This window comes from Ambystoma mexicanum, chromosome 6q, assembly GCF_040938575.1.
Source record: "Ambystoma mexicanum isolate Mex_15411 chromosome 6q, UKY_AmexF1_1, whole genome shotgun sequence".
Taxonomy (NCBI): domain Eukaryota; kingdom Metazoa; phylum Chordata; class Amphibia; order Caudata; family Ambystomatidae; genus Ambystoma; species Ambystoma mexicanum.
The window spans coordinates 1,402,113,682-1,402,128,355 of record NC_090937.1 but is presented as its reverse complement, the minus strand read 5'-3'; the positions used below and the strand labels follow the sequence as shown (position 1 = coordinate 1,402,128,355).

At 48.2% G+C, this 14,674-nt stretch overlaps 1 protein-coding gene across 4 annotated transcripts in view; it reads left to right on the top strand.

Annotated features, from left to right (window-relative positions):
- The window catches only part of HTT (huntingtin), a 2,905,635-nt gene that overhangs the window by 1,610,734 nt on the left and 1,280,227 nt on the right, over positions 1-14,674 (top strand). The window lies entirely within an intron of this gene.

Genomic DNA, 14,674 nt, shown 5'->3' with positions numbered 1-14,674 from the left:
ATGACGATGAGACAGTCAGCAGGGCGGGCGAACAGATGACCCACAATGGAGAAGGCCAGACTGCAGAAGGCGAGCAGACTAAAGAAGGAAGGATCAGTGTGGAGCAGCGCTGCATTCTAGGCAGATACAGGTGCACAGGCGAAAGTTCCATGTAGTACGAAGTGGGTCGCTGGAGATGGGTAGGTCCAGGGAGAGAGCTAACAGAGATTGAAACCCATCGGAGCAGAGCAGGAAGGAGAAGCAGACTGAGGAGTAGGAGGGCAGACCAAGATGGAGAGGGTCTGCGGGGTCAGGAACAGCAGACAAGCAGGAGGAGCAGGGCTTAGGTAGGTACCGGTAGTAGGCACTTCAATGAAGATAATGGTAGGGTGGACCAGTGCTGGCTGGAGGAGGTGCCTGGAGGTGGCAGGCAGTCTGAGGGCAGGACAGAGTGGGCAGCCACAGTGACTGATCGTCCGCAGGCTGTAGAAAAGGAGGGCAGGGTCAGAGTGCTGCCATTCTGCCTCAACTCGGCTCCACAAGTTGTCACAAGGATAATGAACACTGTAGCAACTCTGCTGAGAGCCAGGTGCCACCACATCTACCCTTATTTAGACGACTGGCTCATCGGGTTCCGCTCGCTGGAGGTGGCATACGACTCTGAGTGACCTCATGGACGTCCTATGCCACCTGGGTTTTTCAGTGCACCAGACAAAGTAGGAGTTCGTCCCGACGCAGAACCTGATCTTCCTTGGGCTAGGATTTTTCTTTCTCGGGAACAAGCGAACTTCAAGGCTACCGGACACCTTCTGGACAGACAGACCATGTCTGCTTGGTGGTATTAATACCTGCTGGGCCTCATGGCGGTGTGCATCCGGGCCTCATTCCAGGCTGAAAATGCAGTTGCATTTTGCAGCATTTTGAGACGGTTGCAGTTGCATTTTGCAGCAAGCTGGGACCTAGAGCAGGGCTCCCAGGCAGACACAGTCCCTATTCCACACCACATCAGGCCAGATCTAGTCTGATGGAAGCAACAGGAAAACATCATGAGGGGGGCCCGTTCCTTCAGCCACAACCAGCTGCTGTCATTACGGCTGACTCCTCCTTGGAGGGCTGCGGGTGGGCTACCCTAGACAACTTTTTTTTTAAAACATTTATTATTTATTTTTTGCTGTCCAACACAGTCTAATTTACACACATTCAATGTTTACATCTGCAAACCTCACTGTACATCAAAATGTAAATTAACATTAGAACTGAGGTGTATATGAAAGCAAGTATTCAGGCCATTTCGCAATCTCTGGTGCTATGTATCATTTACTCATTGTCTTCTCCAGACTCCTCCCCATCAGTGTTCAGATATCTTCTCAGGGTACCCCAAATGTCTTTCGGTCTGCAGGAGGTAACTATCCCTCTTATGTAGGTTTCTTCACAGTCCTGTACCTTTATAAGTCCTTCAGCCACTCTTGTAATGTAGGAGCAGTTCTAGCATTCCATGCCTTGAGAATGTTCCTCTTGGCCGCTGCGTTAGATAGTGTGAAGAGTCTGCTGGACCTGATTGAGATTTTGCTTAGGTCTCCCAATAAGTATTTCAATGGGGTGGCCGGTATATGCCTGTCCAGTATCTCACTCACGGTCTTGGCAACTTCTTCCCAGAATTGTTTGATCGGTGGACACTCCCAGTACATGTGATGGAGTTAGCCGCTGGGGCATTACATTTGGGGCAACATTTGCTTGGAAGTGTCGAATTTGGCCATTTTACTGGGTGTAATGTGCAAGTGGTTCAGGATTTTGAATTGTATTAGTCTAAGCCCGGAGTTCATGGAGATGGATTTAGCGTATTGGCAGTATCTGGCCCATTGTGGTTCCTGTATACTAATACCTAGGTTCCGTTCCCATTTCTCCTTCATTTTGTTCTTGGAGGGGGTATGTGCTTGCACTGCTTTATACAATGTAGATATGCCTCCTTGAAAACCCTCGGGGGACATGGTTGTGCTCAGGAATGGGTGTGTGGTCGGCTCCGCTGGGTATGTTGGCCATTTCTTTGCCATTACTGCTTTAAGGCAATATTGTAGTGAGGCCAGCGCCTTCTTTTCCTTGGACCACCCCTAGTGTTGCAAACCTCCTGTCTGGGTATAGGTCTCCCAACTTCATTTCCCTGTTGCGATCACACTTTTTTTGTGTCATTGAGTCTGTTGTGGGTATTAGGTCTGGGTAGTGCTACAGGGAAGCATGTGGCCAGTAGTGAACCCTGCATCCGACTCTTCGGAATAAATATGCCCATGCTCTCACTGTGGATTTCAATGGATCTATCTCTCCCTTCTCTCTTTTGCTTTCGGCAAATATCATAGATTGTAGTCTGATCGGGGAGGCTGCAAATTTCTCTGCTTGTATATGTGCATATCGTTCGGTGTTTTCGGCCCAGTACTTTGCAAAGTGTGCCTGTGCTGTGTAGTAATATAGTAGAAAATCCGGAGCCGTCAGTCCACCTGTTTCAAATCTCTCACACATCTTGGGACAACTCTGTCACGGTGCCCCCTCCCCATACAAATGTAGAAGCCAGTTTCTGTAGTAAAGAATTATCTGTCAGGCCATATTGGTATGTTGCTGAATAAATATAATAATTTCGGCACTACCACCAGTTTCAGCAATGCAATGCGGCCATATATCGATATTGGGAGTTTGTCCCAAACTTGGAGTTTCTGCTCCCATACTGTTAGGTATGGTTCATAATTTTTCGAGTATAGTGTGTGACTGTCTGTGGCCATGATGATGCCCAGGAAGCGTGCTGTGTTTGTGGACCATCGGTACTGAGCAGTGGCTGGAGATTGTACAGTAGCCCGTTTGAGGGGAATTATTTCTGATTTCTGCATATTTATCTTGTATCCAGAGTATAATGCAAATCTCGATATGTCCTCCATTACTGCCATTAAGTTAATTTCTGGGTTCCTGAGATATAGCATCGTATCATCTGCATACAATGAAATAAATTGCGCTGGACCCTTTATGCGTATTCCTCGCCATGCATGCTTGTGTCGGAGGTTAGCCGCCATTCCCTCTCTGGTAAGCACAAAAATATGGGGAGAGAGTGGGCAGCCCTGCCTTGTGCCCCTTTGTAGTGTACATTCTGCCGAAGGAGTGTTGTTGGTTCTGACCTTTGCTTTGGGATCTTTATATAGTACTCTTATATATTGCTGGAATCCAGGACCGAACCCCAGTTGTTTTTTTTTTTTTAGGGCAGCATGCATGAAGTTCCACGAAACCGAGTCGAATTCTTTTTCAGCAGCGAGGGCTACTGCCACCATTTTCGCATTCGGGTCCAACTGAGAGGCTATTGCAAAAAACCTCCTGAGGTTTAAAGCAGTGGTGCGAGTGGGGATAAAACCAGATTGGTCCGGATGTACTAATTTATTCATGTTGGGTTGGAGGTGATTCGCTATTGTTTTAGAAATAATCTTAGCATCCACATTGATCAGGGAGAGGGGGCGATATGAGGTGGGGTCTTGCGGGGATTTTTGAGGCTTTAGGAGGACCGTTATTATAGCTTCTTTCATTGTGGCCGGTAGCTCCCCCTTCCCTAGGGCTTCCTCCCATACTTCCGTAAGTCTATGGGCTAGTTCATCTTTAAAATTTTTGTAGAAGTCTGCCGTTATCCCATCTGAGCCTGGCGCTTTACCTGATTGTAGATCCTTAATAGCCTGTGTAATTTCCTTCTTAGTCAGTGGAAGGTCTAGTGTCTCTGTCCGTCGGGTTCAATTCAGGCAGTGGGAACGAGTCCATGAAAGCCTGGAGCTCTTCTTGTGATACTTGGTCCGAGTTTGAATACAGTTCAGTGTAGAACTCTAGGAACACCTTGTTTACTGCATGGGCGTTAGTGTGGACGATTCCCTCCGGGTCTGTTATGCTCGTAATCTGTCTAATTCCCTGTTCGGTTTTGATTAGGTTAGCCATTGTGCGACCAGCTTTGTTACCCTCTCCGTATCTTCTGGCCCGTATTGGTTGCACCATGTAGTATACGTCACGTTCAGCATCTTAAATTTTACCATTTGTTCTTGTATTGGTCGTAGGGTGTTCATCCCTGGCGTCTGTGAATGGACAACCTCTAGTCTTCGTAGTTCCTGCTCTGTCTGGCTGAGCTCTTTTCGTATTTCTCTGAGTGTACCTGCTGTCATTGATATTAGGTGACCTCTCAGCCAGACCTTAAAGGGTTCCCATACAGTGGCTTATGATTGCACTGATCCTGAGTTACGTTTGAAGAATTCTATAATCTCCGACCTCAATGACTCAACTATTATATCATCTTTGAGCTACGCCGGGGGCATCCTCCACGATCGTGGGTTTTGTTGTGTGTTGTCGATTTGTATTTCCAGCAGGACTGGGCAGTGATCCGATAACGTGCGTGGGAATATTGTGCATTCTTGCAGGTTTGGTATAAACTCGGGCGAGCATAGCCAGTAATCAATACGGGAGCTTGACCCGTGCACATAGGAGTGAAACGTGTATTCTTTTTGTCATGGATGTAGTTCCCTCCACGAATTTCAAAGGGGTAACGTTTCCATGATTTGTTGTATGATCATTGCGGCTTTCGTGTGGGCTCTCTGAACCGTGGTTGATCGGTCCATTGCGGGATCAAGGATTGTGTTTAGGCCCCCCCCCACTTCCCGCTGGTATTTTGGCAGATCCCGTTGGCGTGACCTGTGCTAATACCTGCAGGTAAATGTCCGGGGAGTCCGTGTTGGGGCCATAAGTGTTAATTATTAACTCCTGTCCAGTTATTGCCCCCCATATTATGACGTATCTGCCTCACGGGTCTATTTCCGCTCTGGACAATTGAAAAAGTGTGCGTTTATGCACCAACGTTAGGACGCCTCTGGCTTGTGACGAGTAATTTGTTGCTATACGTATCTGGCCCCAGTTGTGTGAAAATGTCTCTAACTTTCTTTATTGCATGCGTTTCTTGCAGGAAAAGGAAGTCCACTTTATGCCTATTTGCATAGGCCAAGATTTTCCTCCCTTTGATGGGGTTTGCTAGGCCTCTAATGTTCCAGGTTAGGAACATGGGCCTTATCCTTCGCGGTCTTGTCCAGTATGGATTGTGTACCTCTGTATATACTGGACCTCAATGGAAGTGACTGTGAGCTTCGTGTTCGACCATTTTCGCTGTTTAACAACATTGGACTCCCCAACATTTAACCGGCAACATACCTGTCCTTCCCCCTTCCTCCTCCCTAACCATCCCCCCAACTGGACAATGTATTCCCATAGTCAATCTGCAACCTTTGCTTCTGTGGGGACCTCTGTTTTGCCATTTCCTTTCTTTGCATATCAGATCGCCCCTAGGAGCTCGTGTGCTAGGTATTTAGCGAGTTGATATTTTTTTGATGCACATATGTGTTTGATATTACCCCTTATTATCAAGTATTGGGTCTGGCCATCTGGACATGCCTGCCCTGGGGGATCGGGATATTCAGTTCCACATTATTCAGTGCTTCTTCAGCTGTCTCAAAAAAGTGTGCCCTTCCTGAGTGTTGAAGTCGAAGTTTTGCTGGGAAAACCATAGCATAGGGTACGGATCTCTCTCTCAGAGCTTTTTTAACCTGGTCAAACTTGCGTCGGGCAGATTGGACTCCAGTTGAGAAATCGGGTAGATGTGAATCCTTGCGGAGTCATATGTCAATGTGCCTTTCTCCCGGGACAGGCGGAGGATGAGATCTCTGTCCCGATAATTTAGTAGACGTGCAATTACTGTACGTGGTGGTGCTCCGGGCTTGCGCTGTGGAGCCTGAGATCTATGGGCCCTCTCAATCGAAAATTTTTGGGAGAACTGGGCCTCGGGCAGGATAGCTCGGATCACGTCTTCCATGTAAGTTTCCATGGGCACGTTGAATGTTTTTCAATCCGGTGGTTAAAAGACATCTGACAGGCCTCACCAGGCCCTACCCACCCATTAGCAAGCCACACCCGTGTGGGACCTCAACATAGTGTTGGGCGCCTTGGAGCATAAACCCTTTGACCCAATGGCGTCAGTGGACATCAGGCTGGTCACAATTGACCACCCTTTTGGTGGGTCTTACATCTGCCCATCGTGTCAGTGAAATCCAAGCTCTGGTGGCTTTTGAACCATACACTACCTTTCATAGGGACATGGTGGTCCTCAGAACGAACCCTGCTTTTTTGCCTAAAGTAGTCTCTGATCCACCTAAATGAGGAGATAGTACTACCAGCTTTCTTCGTAGACCCCAAGGACGATGCTCAGATTGATATTGATATTTTATTTATATCGCGCTCATACACAAATGTTTCAGAGTGCAAGAGATGTTAGACGCACGCTAAAGTTCAACCTGGACAGAACCAAGAGCTTTCGCAAATCTGAGACTCTATTTATCACCTTCAGTGGGTCAAAGTCAGGATATCAGGCTTCCAAGGCCTCAATAGCAAGGTGGATGGTTTCGGCCATTAAGGAGGCCTATGAGGGGCAGCAAAAACCACCTCTGGCAAATATGAATGCACATGCTGTCAGAGCCAAGGTTGCGGCTGTTTCGTTCCAGAGGCACGTCCCGTGGCAGGTCATCAGCAGTGCTGCCATGCAGGCCACTCCCTCAGCTTTCTGCAAGCACTACTTTTTGTATGCCGCCTCCATGCGGCATTCGGGCAGGCAGTATTAAGGAACTTGTTTTCTTAAGAAGGGTCACCTCTCCATCCACCCTGGGGCTACATTCAGTTGTAATCGCCCATACAGTATGGAGGAAAGGGGACGATATGGAGGAGTAATTATAAGATACTCACTGTAGTGACTAACATACTACTAGTGCATAGTCCCCTTTCCTCCATACGTCCCACCATCCTCCCCCCTAATAAAACTGCTGTCATTAGGCAATGGTAATATTGTCGATGCGTCAATGGGGGAAGAAGATTTTTTCTAGTGAAAAAGGTTCAGTCTCCCGTGCCTAGTGAGGGACGCCCATACAGTATGGAGGAAAGGGGACTATGGACTAGGAGTATGTTAGTCACTACGGTGAGTAACTTATAATTTTTTGCTGGGTTTTTTTAGAGAAAAGAAATCTGCAAAAAACCCATTGGAAAAACAACTGTCAATGAATGAATGTTGTAGCGAATGGTAGGAAGTCATGTCGCGTAGAAGGCTTGGTAAGAGTCTGTTAAAATCGTTGTTATTTTTTCCACTGCCAACAGTGTCCACACTCAGACCCACCACTACGCTACTGTCTGGCCCTTGGCCAGTTTCCAAGAGGAAGCTAGGGTCATTCTGGCGGCTGTTAGGAGCTGCGTTATCACCCATACAGCTTGACCTCGCAGCGGATATCCAGCGTCTGCAGCTGAGTCACCCAGGACAATTACTCCTGGATCCAGCGGAAGGGCCACCTCTGTAAGGTCTCTAATGTGTGAGAGCATCTCCTTCGAATACAGCGGAGATCGGGGGCAAGACCACCACAAGGGACCAAATGTTCCTTGATCCCCTCCAACACCTGTCCGAAAGAACAGGGTTAATTTCATGCATTTGGCTCAGTGACATCTTGTACCCACAATCCTTCATTCCTTCGTGATGCTTTATGGGCTCCTTCCCAGATACATGACCAATAGTCTGGTTGTATGTCGACTACCAGTTCAGTCTCCCAATTTGGCATATAGGGAGTCTGTAAAATGTGGATGTTCGCTTGTGAGTTAAGGACTTCTGATAATGCAGCTCAATCCCTTTGGGTTCTCTCGTCTCCTTATCTCTCTATTTGTAACCCAGTGGTGGAGGGGAGATAAACCTGCATCAGGCGGTTTCCCCATAGCCTCCCAGTTCTCAAAGGGGCAAATCCCCACCGCCAGACTAAATTCCGGGTTCATCAGAATTAGAGGGCCCAGTCCCACCCACCAAGACGCCCAGCATCCTAAAACCCATGTCCCAGTACCCTGGTTGAACCTAGCAGTTTACCTCTGCCATCTTGGACACTGCCAGTGAGGAATGGGGTATCAGCCAGAGGTAATGCTGTGACACACCCTGTTCCAGGTTGTAAGGAGAGCATGGTATCAACAGTAGACACAGACACAATAAATGCACTTTTCTAAAACCTTTATTTTGTAGTTTACTGGGGTTGGTGAAATTACTAACTGGCTTAACTAAATCTATCTCGACCATAAAATAAACAAGACATTCTAGTCAAAATAAAGGCCCATACTAAGAAAACCTAACCTTGCCCTCCTTCTGGAGGTCATAATCAGATCTATCCTAGAGAAGGATTTGTGTAACGAAGATAGGAACGTATAGTCTCGCTCGTTTAGAGGGTGGAAATGCCAGGCCTCAAGTAGCTCTAGCTCCCTTAACATGCTCTTGATTGCCCTGAAATTTCTGAGATTGGTTTGCGAAGCTGGGGAAGGCTTGCCCATTTGTGGGTGAACCACGCAGTTGAAGTATCCCCCCCTACCATCATTGCGCCCTCCTTAAACCCCAGAACGGTCGGGACAAGGTCACAGACAAATTGCCCCTGATTGTCGTTCAGGCCATATATAACCCCACAATAGTCACATTAGTTCTGCCACTAGGCTTCCACAGTACCGGCAGTGAGCCGAACCGGTCAGCTCACTGGTGTGCAACAACCCTACAACTGGCCACAAAATCACTTTCAAACCAACAATAAACACCCCTCTACGGGTATTTCTGAACCAAATTATGGAGTGCTTCCACATGGAGACATTTCCCGCTTACCCCAGGCTCCCTCCCCTCCCTCACCCTTCCCACTCTCTCGCCTCCATATCCTCCCCCCTACATGAACAGCTTCTACCAACAACTTTGACCCTTTTACATGAGACTCAGGCTAGAGAATCTGATCTTCGAATCACCCCCCGCCTAGCAGCCCCAACTTTGTTTCCATCTTGCCCACCACTTCTCCCTTTCCATACCCGGGTCATGGGTAACAGAGCGCTGTACCACACAGCTGGGCATTTCCTTTAGGTAACACTGACTGGGCGCGCTTTGGGCTTGCTCATCCTATTTTTGCTCTTCCCCACGGGGCCGCAAGGTCGAGGCCTCATCCAAACCTGAGTGAATTTGGTTCTCACCCTCTTTAACATCGTCCCCCTCCATCAGGGCTGCCACCTCTTCATTCGTGTTAGGGAGAATTCTCATAAATGGCTGATTTCCCTTACCTACTGAGTCCCTCAGCAACTTTGCTGGATTTCTAGAATTTATTTTTTTCACCTGGTAAGAGTGTGAGCCTTTTTCCCACTCTTACATGTGTTTTGCTGTGTGTGTTTTCACTTTTTGTGTGATCTTGAGCACTGGAACCTCACCTACTCCATGGCCTCATATTTTCATGTGTGTTACACAGCACCCTCAGTTCAATGACACAGGGTTGTCTTTGAGACTTCCCACTGACTCAATTTTTCTGGGGCTGACTACTGTCCCCCAGAAAAGGTCAAGTTGCCATTAACTTTATTTTAGTCACTTTAAACCACTGACCCAGTACACCCCATCTTACATGGAGTATTGGAAAATGTTAACTCTTATCACTTTTTGTCTGTGTCTCTTGGAGCATTGTTCCGCTCACTTTACATCAAGACTTGGCTGGTGGCAGTGGTAACTACCCTAACTTTGATACCGCAGTTATCTTATATAACCATGGTATTGTTTCAGACTATTATATTAGCCTCGAACTTAAATCCGCTTTACCAAATACATTTTATTTAGGCTCCGACTGGGTTTATTCGCCATTTCTTTTTGTTAGTCTTTCTCGTGTTTTGCTCTACGCGCCAATCCGGGGATGATTGCTTTGTTCGCCGTCTTTTCGCGGGCTTCTGCACAGAAGCCCTCCTTAAGGCACCTAAAAGTCTAGGTAGGTAGGATGTGAAGGAAGTGATCTTCGGATCCTGCCATGGGTTCACTTGGTAACCCAAGTCGCACTCCTGTTTGATTGGCTGAGGGGACTGTCCTTGCCAGGACAGCCACCCTGTTGTGTGATTGACAGCCATGCTGTATGATTGACAGCCAGGCTGTATGAATAGGGGAAACCTGCATAAAAAGCAGGTCTCTGGGAATGGGAAGGCAGAGTCACCAGTGGAACGAAAGAACCAACGAGGAGCTGATGGAAGAGGACCCCTACAACTACTGAACCACCCGGTGAAGCCCTGCTGCAGGTCTGAATCTTCAGAATCTGACTACACAGAAGATCCTCCAGGAAACTTCTTCCCTTGAGCTGATGGAACCAACCAGTTCACCCAAACTGCAAGCCAGGACGCCTCCTCTGGTCGAATTCGCTGTACAGAGCTACAGTGGGCCAGATCGCCAGGAAGGTCGGACCCTGATTGGGTTTTACGGACCGCACCTTTTATTGGTTGCTTTGCTCTGCTGCTGGTTTCTTCCCTGGGTAGTGCAGGATCCTCCAGTCTTCCTACTGCTTGTCAGTCCGACAGTCGCTTCAGGAACCGTGAGCATGCAGGAACTACCAGGAACGTCCGCCTCAGCTACAGCTTCGTCTCCGCTTTAAGGTTCTGTACAAATCTGGTTGATAGTTTCGTTCAACAGCGGTGGAAGTGTTTGAAATCTTTCTCCAATCCGAGGGCTTGTCCTTCTCTTCTCTTTGAACTAACTTTTCTATCAACCAACCTCGTCCGAAAACCGTGCCACGAACTTTACCGCGAACTACCCTGAACTTTGTGATCTTGAGCAAAAGACTTTTGACCCATTGACTTGGGCCTTAAGCCTTTTCTACCTGATTCTATCACTGTAGTTCCTCTTGTTCAATTGCCCTGAGTTACCTGTTGGTTTGATTTAATTCCTAATATCTTTGTCTTTCCTTCCCTTTTTAAATTGCTGGATTGCCATTTTGCTCCCACTTCATTTGTGAGCTTAACTTGTCTGGAATTTAAGGGACGTGGTGTGGTTTATTAAGAGTGTGATTTTTAGACTGTAATAGTGTAATGTTATACAACTGAAGAGTGAAATAAATGTATATTCTTGTACTTGAAAACTTTGAGTCAGTGTTTGCCTGAATCATAGTAATTGCTGTCCTTTGTGTAACTATCTGATACTGCTCACTTACTCTTGAAATAAGTCTGGCTGCTCAGCCATCTCTACCACTTTAACTGTGTAGTACAGGTTTGTACCAAAGATTAATTTGTACTATCACTTGTAGTCTTAATTGTGTGTGGTGTTCCCAAAGGGTACTGCATATAATTCTGCCTAACAATTTGTCACAACATATTTTGTCCCTTTCACTTCAATTTCTTAAGTCTGTGCAGTGTGACCTGCGAAAAGCACTGAAACATCATGAAATCTGACCAATGAAAGTGTATCGGCTTCCTTCATCATCCGTTCCTTCTGGCCATAGAAATTGTGAGCACAGCCGGGCATAGAGTGTTCTTGATCTGGAACGTTGTGTAAACCTTGTGCGTCTGGACGAGGACCAACTCCTCGCCATCTGGAAGGTTTATTAAGGTGTGCCGCAGAGCCTCGACGTAGGCAGGTAGTTCTGGATCTTGCACCTGCGGAGGGATGCCTTGTATCCTGATGTTGTTTTGCCTCGAGCGATTCTCGGATCCTCCTGTCTGACAGCCACGCCTCGAGCCGTTGTTCTAAGGTTTCCATACTCTCCGACAGCACTGCTTGCTTGTGAGCCTGTTCTGCTGCCTTGTCTTCCAGTTCCGTTATTAGCGATTCTGCTTCAGATGTGCAAGCTTGTAAATCCTTGACCGTCCCTGCCAATTTGTCGATTCGCCCCTGTATTTCTTGGGTAAGGTCAGTTTTCAGTTTTCAGGTCCGCCAGTATGGCTTTAATATCATCCTTTGTGGCCGGTGTTCAGGGGGTATCCCAGTGAAGGCGGCGAGGCTGGGGTGTGGATCTGTGCACTGACTTGTTGAGGTTTCTTCACGACCCCCTCTTGGGAAGCCGACACTTGCTTAATGTTTCCCGAGTTTGGTGCTCTCGATTTTCCTCGGCCAGACGCCATTGTCTCTAGCCAGAAAATAACAGTCACACTGCACAGTTGCCCAGGCAAGTTCCCCTGTGTGACGAGGTTCACCGCCCACCAGTTCTTCTTCCGGGGGCTCTCTTAGTAAGTGAAGATGGGGGGCGCCATATCAATCATCACTACCAGGCTCTCCTCTAGTCACCCAATAATCAGCGCTACCCCTGCTTCAGCCCCTGCGCTTCCCAGTCAGTTTTCAGGGACAGCGGAGTAGTAGCTTTCACTTTAAGGTCTCCAATGCTAGTTGAGCTCGCTAGTGCTTACTCGCCATAGACTGAGTGTATTGCTCTCTTCTCTGCTGCCGGGCGTCAGGGCTGTTAAGCTGCGGCTATCAGCGTTCTCCTTCTTTGGCGTGTGTTGTCTGCATTTGCCACCCCTGTCTGGAGACCACGTGGCTTGCTGTGCACAGGAATTTCTTTTTTAAATGTCTTTTATTGTTTATTTATAATGCGCTTAATACCAGCAAGTGGTTTCTAAGCGCGTGATCAGGATTCGAACCTGTGTTGGGCCGGGTTGTCTTGCTCCAAATAGAAACGTGTTGCCTCTGAGCTATCCTCCCCTTACTCCCCCCAAATAATCCAGAATGGGGATCACACCTGTATGTCACGATCTGTCGCTCCGGGACCTGGGTTCTGGTTATAATCTTTTTCGCCCGGGGTTCACTTCCATCACTCCCCAGTGTTACACGTTTCACCTCACCAGGGCCTCCTGACTGGCTCTGCGCTTTCTCATGGCTTTCTATACTTCGTTGGGAGTAGGATGGGGGAGGGGCTAGCACCCACACCCAGCTCTCCAGAGCAACCTGGGAACAGCTCCACTGCTGTTTGAGGGCTTGTGGGGGGGGGGAGCACTGGCCGATGTCCCAGTCCCCCAAGTCCCACAAGATCACCATAATAACAGTGGCCGGTCCAGACTCTCCCCACCATGCCCCTGCACCAGTGCGTGAGTGCTGACGGCTCTTTTCCGCCCAGCGCCACTTCGTTCAACACTGTGGCAGGAGGGTGGCTAATGTTCCCAAGGACCCCACAGTTCTCCATTGGGGTCATCAATTGAGGTCCCACTGCTGAAATGACACCCCCGGGCCAGAGGAGCGCCCCTCTTAACTGCCGTCCCGCTGTGTATAAGCAAAGAGACCAGCAGCCCGCTGCCATCTTGGGCATGTGGGTCGTGCCAGTGAAGCGGGCCGAGATTTTCGGGTCTTTCGATCAGAATGCTTTTATGTCGGCTGAGTACTGGAGGGTTGGAGGGTTCAGGGGCAGATCACCCACATTTTCACCTCCATATGGGTGCACAGGGGAAGTTCTCCAGTGAGGAAAAAAGGGGTTTACGGCCCAGGCTGAGGGAGCACCCAGCAGATGTATCTGCTCCGCTAGCTGCTCTGCCACGTCCTGATTCGGTAATTTTTTTTTTACGCATTGATCGCACAGATTCATCTCTTGGTACTGTGATCTCCTCGATATGACCATCTCCTAGGCATAAGACAATCAGGCTTCAGACCCCTACATGGGACTGAAACCGCCCTGATAGACCTGAAAGCCCAAATAGACGCCCTTAGAGACAACGGGAAAACTGCATTACTACTCTTGCTAGACCTCTCCGCAGCGTTTGACCTAGTTGACCATAAAATCCTATGCAATCATTTAGACTCAGCTGCCCACTTCTCCCAAGAAGCCATCAGCTGGATTGAGTCATTCCTCAACAACAGATCTATGCGTGTCTTCTCCTCTGCCGCCGCCGCCGAACCCATCCCCATCACGTGTGGAGTCCCACAGGGCTCTTGCGTCTCCCCCACTCTGTACAACGTGTTCACGAAGCCCCTGTTTGACGATCTAGATGGCCTGGGTATCACCTACACCAACTACGCCGATGATACACAGATCCTCATCCCGTTGACGGGAGATTACAACCAGGATTTGGCCTTGGTGAACAAGGTGTATCTCATCATCCAGGCATGGATGGCTTCGCACAGTCTATGCCTGAATGATGACAAAACTGAACTCATCATCCTTGGTTCCACCTCCAATCTAACCAAACTCGACCACAACTACGCTAACTTCATCCTAGATGGGAACCTAATCAAGGTTTCCAAAGAAGTGAAAACTCTAGGAATATACCTCGACTCCTCCCTAACCTTCCACAAACAGGTTAGCTCGATGGCATCCTCCACGGCCTACACATGTAAGCTTATAAGAGCAGCCAAACCCTTCCTTTCCACCCAGAGTTGCATTACACTAGCCAGAGCCCTGGTATTATCCAAACTGGACTATTGTAATGCCCTCTACATAGGAGCCAGCAAGCAAATCACCAACAAAATTCAGACGCTTCAAAACAACGCTCTTAGGACAGCGCTCAACATTCCCAGGAGGGAACACATTTCCAATATCAGGAAATCCCATAACTGGTTCAGCACAACAGACAAAATCCTGCTTAAAGTAGCATCGCTCACCCACAAATGCCTGAACAACGTTTCCCCACGCTACCTGGCAGACAGAATACGCAAACACACCGCCAACAGACCCACCAGAACCTCCAACGCCAACCTGCTCATTGTCCCCAGGTTCAAACGCACCAAAATGGGCGGCAACAGCTTCCAGGTCAAAGCACCTCAACACTGGAACTCCTTACCAACATCTCTCAGAACACCCCAACCTTACTCACATTTTAGACGCAACTACATTCATTGGATAAAGAACACGGACCATTAACACCTCTAACACCACACGGCTGC